This window comes from Balaenoptera borealis, assembly GCF_965194805.1.
Source record: "Balaenoptera borealis genome assembly, chromosome: 20".
NCBI classification, from domain to species: domain Eukaryota; kingdom Metazoa; phylum Chordata; class Mammalia; order Artiodactyla; family Balaenopteridae; genus Balaenoptera; species Balaenoptera borealis.
In genome coordinates this window covers 22944389-22950388 of record NC_138879.1, presented here as the reverse complement: position 1 = coordinate 22950388, position 6000 = coordinate 22944389, and the positions used below count along the sequence as shown (strand labels likewise).

At 51.8% G+C, this 6000-nt stretch overlaps 1 protein-coding gene across 8 annotated transcripts in view; it reads left to right on the top strand.

Annotated features, from left to right (window-relative positions):
- Window positions 1-1069: 1069 nt before the first annotated feature.
- PLEKHM1 (pleckstrin homology and RUN domain containing M1) overlaps window positions 1070-6000 on the top strand; it is a 51143-nt gene continuing 46212 nt past the window's right edge. For 3 of the 8 annotated variants that reach the window (XM_082371810.1, XM_082371808.1, XM_082371803.1), the window contains exons 1-2: window positions 1071-1229; window positions 3940-4101. The gene's annotated coding sequence lies outside the window, so the exon portion shown is untranslated. Of the gene's footprint in view, window positions 1230-3170; window positions 3886-3939; window positions 4102-6000 lie in introns of those variants that run through there. The other 5 variants (XM_082371805.1, XM_082371806.1, XM_082371809.1 and 2 more) reach the window with 4 other exon arrangements.

Genomic DNA, 6000 nt, shown 5'->3' with positions numbered 1-6000 from the left:
TTGTTTCTTGATTGCTTTCCTCCATTCCTTTGTTCCTTTAAGATCATTAATTACTGAGACCTGTTCAAAGGCAAGCATTGTGGCCAGGCTTAGATCACAAGATGGCTTAGGCCAAAAATGGCTTCTCTAATGTCAAAAAGCTATATCGGGTTCTTTTCCTCCTGGGAACACCCCCCCCACACACACACATCTGCTTACACTGGGACCTCAGCCTTCCCAGAGATATGAGGAACACCTTCCCTGCAGAGGCGGATGGAGCACAGAAATCCAGCAGAGATCAGTGGAGCTTGCTCCTAAGAACTGGCCTGTCCCCTCCTCTCCCAGCCCTGTAAGCCACTCCAGGGTCCCCTGGACCTGCATGTAGTGGTACCTCTCCGCCCCTGGCCCACGCTCAGACCCTAGGCTCTCAGTTGATCAAAGCCTGCATGTGTTAAATGTCTGAAGTGTGGCGGGACACCCCTGCTACTTTTGACCTTTTGCTCTGATTCCATTTGAAAGAGAAACAGCACTTATACGATGTAAAGCAAACAACTACAAGGCTCTATGAGAATAACTGCTTGAGCATGTGCGGCGCGGGGATGATGGCGCGTTACAGGACAATGCCCAGAGGACCTCAAGGCGCTCACTTGGTATAAGCTGTGCTCAAAACATCTACGTTTTTCCTGAGAGCAGGAGGGAAGCTCTAAGTTGGGCCTGGGCTCTGCCCACCGGGCTACGCTGATGCCCTGGAGGAGGCAAAAACGGGGTAGGCGTTGGTCCCATTTTACAAGTGGGCAACCTTCGCTGAAGGAGGCCATGTGTCGGCCCCAATTCTACGCAGATGGTGCTGCGGCCAGATAAGGTCAGGAACCCAGAAGCCAGGACCTCGTCTGACGCAGACCCTGTGAGAGGCAGGCAGTGAGAACGCACTCCGCCCGGAGTCTGTGGCGTTGCCTCTCTGGGCCCAACAGGAATGCAGGGATCGCGAGTCTCCCAGATCATGTCTCTGCTCCCGGGCTGGGAACCCTGGGGCGTCCGAGAGCGCTGGTCCCGCCCCGCGGTTCCTCCGCGCCCCTCGATTGGCTCCGCGGGCCGGGGCGGGGTCGGACGCCCAGCCGACGTGATGGACGGCGTCAGGCGCCGCGGCAACCGCTTCCTGTTGTCAATCGTCTGGAGGCCGCAGCGCCCGGTCGGAGGCTTAGGGGTTGCAGCGGCCGGGAGTGCCCCCGACCCCCTCCGCACTCCGTTTGGTGAGTTAGGGGTCGGGGGCGAGGCGGGCAGCAGAGGGGCGGCGAGGCCGGGACGGGAACAGGCGAACAGGGAACAGCAGCCCTCTCCGTGATCCCAAACCCCTGGTTACCTTGAGACTGTCCTGCTTCAGAGTCCTCACCCTTCCCACCCCAAGCCCCGCGCCCCACTCCAACTAACCTTCGGCCCGCACTGCCGCTGCTGGCCTCTCCCCTCTATTTGCCACTCGTGACCTGATCCCAGCCCTTACCCCCACCCTCTCACCGCCGGTCTTGCGTAAATGCAGCCGCACCCTTGACCTCCCTGTAGCCCACTTCCAACCCCGACCTTGGCCACGTCCCTCCGCCTCCCTCTAACACATCTCGTCTTCACCTCTCAACCCCTTTGGCCGTGCTAGTGCTGCACGCAGGCCTCCTCGAGAGCCACCATTCTGGTTTGCCCTTTTCGGGATCAGCTTTCTTATCCGAATCTCCCACACCCCCCTGGTCAGCTCCCCAAGGTCTGCCCATCCTGAACACCCCACCTCTGTCCCACTCTCATTTAAGACCCACCACTAAAATAGATGCCCTGTTGAGCACACCCTTTTCTTTTTGATAACTCTGATCTCAGCCCTATCCCAAGTCTTACATGTATCTTGCCCTCACAGACTCAACCCCTAACTTCCTAGCCCACCATATACTTCCTTTCCATCTCCAATCATCAGAGGACACCCCCATCCCTAAGTCTTTGCTAAACCGCCCCCAACTCTTGGTGCCCCAGTTACTACCACCCTCAGCCAATCTTATTAAAAATGAGATCTCCTGCCCTTTCACCTCTGCTGTCCCCACCTCAACTCTACACCCATTTTTCCCTTGACCCCGTCCCCATTCAATCTGAGAATTTAGTGCAGAGTCCCCTGCCAACCCCACCGGCTGCCCCTCAACAGCCAAATTTAGGTGCTTGCTGGGAGCCAGCAGTTAGAGACTGAGCTGGGTGCATGCAGGGCCTCAGGTGGTAAATAAGTGTGGAGAAGTAGAGATCGGCCCTCGGGTCAGGGTCAGGGATTTTTTTTCCCGGGTGTCTTGTCCCCTGTACCTGCTCCCAGGGATTATGGGTCTAGCATTCATATTAAATGACTTGTGTTACTGCTGGAATGGTGGGTATCGCCCACATACCTGGAAGGTGGGGAATGGCCACTCCCCTAGCTCACTCATAGCCTGGGCCAGTGGAAGCCATCACTTCCTTTTGGCTGGTTTTCTGGCCCAGGAGAAACTCAGGGAGTACCACTGTGTGACTGTGGTAACAGAACCACGTCCATGTGTGTTGTCCTGGCACTTGTAAAGGACCCTCCTCACCCAGTGTTCCTCCTGGCTGGAGCTGACAGCAGACCTGTCCCAACGCTTAACACAGGGAACACAATGGACGCCAGAGATGATGTTACATGTTGTGAAGAGTGTAGGTGAGAGGGTTCCCAGGAGGCTAAGGCTTAGGCGAGTACAGAGGCTGTTGAATCACTTCCTCTTTTTGCAGGTGCTGAATCTTGTGAGTTTTGGCCATTTGGTTACCCATGAACATGGGTAGTTGAGATATCTGAGTAGCTGAGGCAGGGGGACATTCCTGAGGCACCCGGGCCCCAAGTTCAGCATTTATCATCTCCTGGGCTTTGGGGGCACACATTCTCTCCAAATTCTAGTGACCTGGCTTAAGAGGGTTGGCCATTTGGCAGTAATTTTAAACGGCCCCAAACAGGACCCGTTGTCTTTGCTTGCCGTTTATAGTCCTGTTCCTTTGAAAGTTGAAGCTCTCCCTTCAGTATCCCCCGCCCCCCCCCCCCCATTACGGTGCAATATATCAGAGTGGTCTCAGCCTACTGGCAGGGTGATTTAATGAAAGGAGTTCCATCGTGGCTGAGAATTGTATACCTCGGCTTTCCTCGGTCTGGGTAATGGAGATAACCTGCCCCTGAGCCTTATTTTTGTTTTATTCTTCTGTTCATTCAGCAGGTATTTTCTGAGCACCACTGCATGCTCTGTGTTGTTCCAGGCACTAGAAATGTAATGGTGAATGAGTTGAGCAAAGTTCCTGTTTTTAGTCATTCGGAGTTTGGTCCTTGCTGGAATCCTAAGGATGGGACAAAAATATGGGGGAGATGGGTGTTATTGAATGGAAGGAAGGAGGGGGGAAAGAAAGATACCCCATGTTCACTGATTCACATTTCTGGGCTCACTCACTAGCCTTTGGTTTGGGAATCACAGGCTAGACGTTTCTTGCCCTCCAGCTGGTATCCAATTGCTTCAAAGATGCAGTTCCCCTAGCACACTCTCTCCATCCTCCGTCCTCCAGGACACTTGTCCAGAAATCCAGCTTTTTTCAGGTGGGAGGAGGTGCAGTTTACTCAGCACTAACATGTCTGAAAGATCAGCTGCCTTTCTGAATCAGAAGATAACTTTGTCATTCTTTTCCAACTGAAAACCATGACTCATCAACTGGTACAGCAGCTGGATGGCTTAAACGTCAGGCTGTTTGTTCTGAACAGCCTGGTACAGGATTGGATTCAGGCTGTAGAGAGGAGGCTGTTGGGAATGGCTGAGAAGTCTCTAAGGAGAAGAGGTTGCTGTTTACCTATGGATGGAGTGTTTCAGAAGCGGGGAAGCCAAGCCATCCATTTCTTCTTTTAATGTAAGTCTCATATAAGCCATTCTTTTCTTTTCTTTCTTCCTTGGTCTCTGGAAGAAGTGAAATTGGACGTTTATAGAAGCCCAGGCAGTATAATAAAGACAAGCTACCAGAACAATTCCTTCCTGTGTGTTGGAACATTTAAGAAAGGACAGCTGTGAAACCTGTGTACCATGGAAAGGACCTGGCCTCAGCTGGTTGGGACTACAGACCTGATGGGTAAGATTGTTTCTTGTTGATTTTAGCCTTATTTGATAAAAATGGAGCTTTCTGAGTACTAAGTTAATTATTACTTAGTCTATAAGTAATCAGTTTGCCTGAAACTCTTGGAACCAGAGACCTGAGACAGTTTGATCTGGTGAAGTCTGACACAAGACTTAGAATCAGGAAACTAGACAGTTTTGTCCCTTACCTGGGGCTCTTTTCTACTGAGCCTTAGTCTTCTCTGTAAAACGGGGATAATCATCCTTCTCTCACAGGATTGTTTTTTGTTTTTTTTGTTTTTATTTATTTATTTATTTATTTATTTATTTTTGGCTGCATTGGGTCTTCATTGCTGTGCGCGGGCTTTCTTTAGTTGCAGAGAGCAGGGGCTACTCTTTGTTGTGGTGCACGGGCTTCTCATTGTGGTGGCTTCTCTTGTTGCAGACCATAGGCTCTAGGCGCATGGGCTTCAGTAGTTGTGGCACGTGGGCTCAGTAGTTGTGGCTCTCGGGCTCTAGAATGCAGGCTAAGTAGTTGTGGCACATGGGCTTAGTTGCTCCGTGGCATGTGGGATATTCCCGGACCAAGGCTCGAACCCGTGTCCCCTGCATTGGCAAGCGGATTCTTAACCACTGTGCCACCAGGGAAGTCCCCAGGACTGTTTTAAGAATTAAATGAGATTAGAGAAGCTAGGAGAGCGATGTCAGGATGAATCAATACTTAGGGGGAGAGGTAGACTTTTTGTGGTTAGAAGTTGCCTAAAAGGCAGACAGAAGTCACCTTTTCTGCTAAACTCCACCAGTAATGTTTGAAGAGCCCTTTGGTAATGTTGCCCACGTTCTGTCCTTAACTCTTTTTAGCCTAGGTCTCCTTGCAGCCACGCTTCTCTTTGCTTTGGTTTTTGGTGTCAATGAAGACTGTTCTGAGGACAGGAAGTGAAACCAGTCCCATAGGAAGGTGGACTGGGGGTCTGGAGAACGACGGAGTGCTGACCCAGCAGTCAGGAGACCCAAAGCCCCCTTATGGTTCCATCAGCAAGTTCTCGTGTCTCCTGCCCCCTGAGGCATGATGGAGCAGACCCACATAGGTGGGGTGCTTTGGCTTCTTGCAAAGAAAGGTGTGCCCTGAATTGTGGCCCGAACCCCAAAGCCTCAGTCCTATTTTGTGAGTTGTCAAGTGGCCATTCTCCTTCTGGACTCCTCTGCACTGTCGTCAGTCATTTTGTGGCTTTTCTGACTCTTGGTTTTAGGGGGCGATTACGTGTCTCGCCCTGCGCTGACCTCTCAGCATCAGTTTGCTTTGGGTTTTTTTTTTTTTTTTTAAACAATGGTTTCATGAGCAGTGATGGGGGGGCCTCTGTGTTTTGTTTTGTTTTGTTTTTTCAATTTATTTATTTTTATTTATTTATGGCTGTGTTGGGTCTTCGTTTCTGTGCGAGGGCTTTCTCCAGTTGTGGCAAGCAGGGGCCACTCTTCATCGCGGTGTGCGGGCCTCTCACTATTGCGGCCTCTGTTGTTGCGGAGCACAGGCTCCAGACACGCAGGCTCAGTAGTTGTGGCACACGGGCCCAGTTGCTCCGCGGCATGTGGGATCTTCCCAGACCAGGGCTCGAACCTGTGTCCCCTGCATTGGCAGGCAGATTCTCAACCACTGCGCCACCAGGGAAGCCCTGCTTTGGGTTTTTAGCAGACCCTTACTGGGCTGGAGCACCCACTTACTAACAGGCCTCCCTCCCTCCCATGAATATTATTTTCAGTTAATTAGTTAATGAGGCCTTAATGCAGCCAGGCTGTTATTCAGATTGTTGAGGCCTAAGCCCTTCCTGGCCTGGCCTGTGGCTGGCTGAGGGAAGGGCAGTTTTGCAGCTTGAGGCTCTGTCTAGAAGGGCAGGCCGGAGGGGAGGCCTTTGGCTGC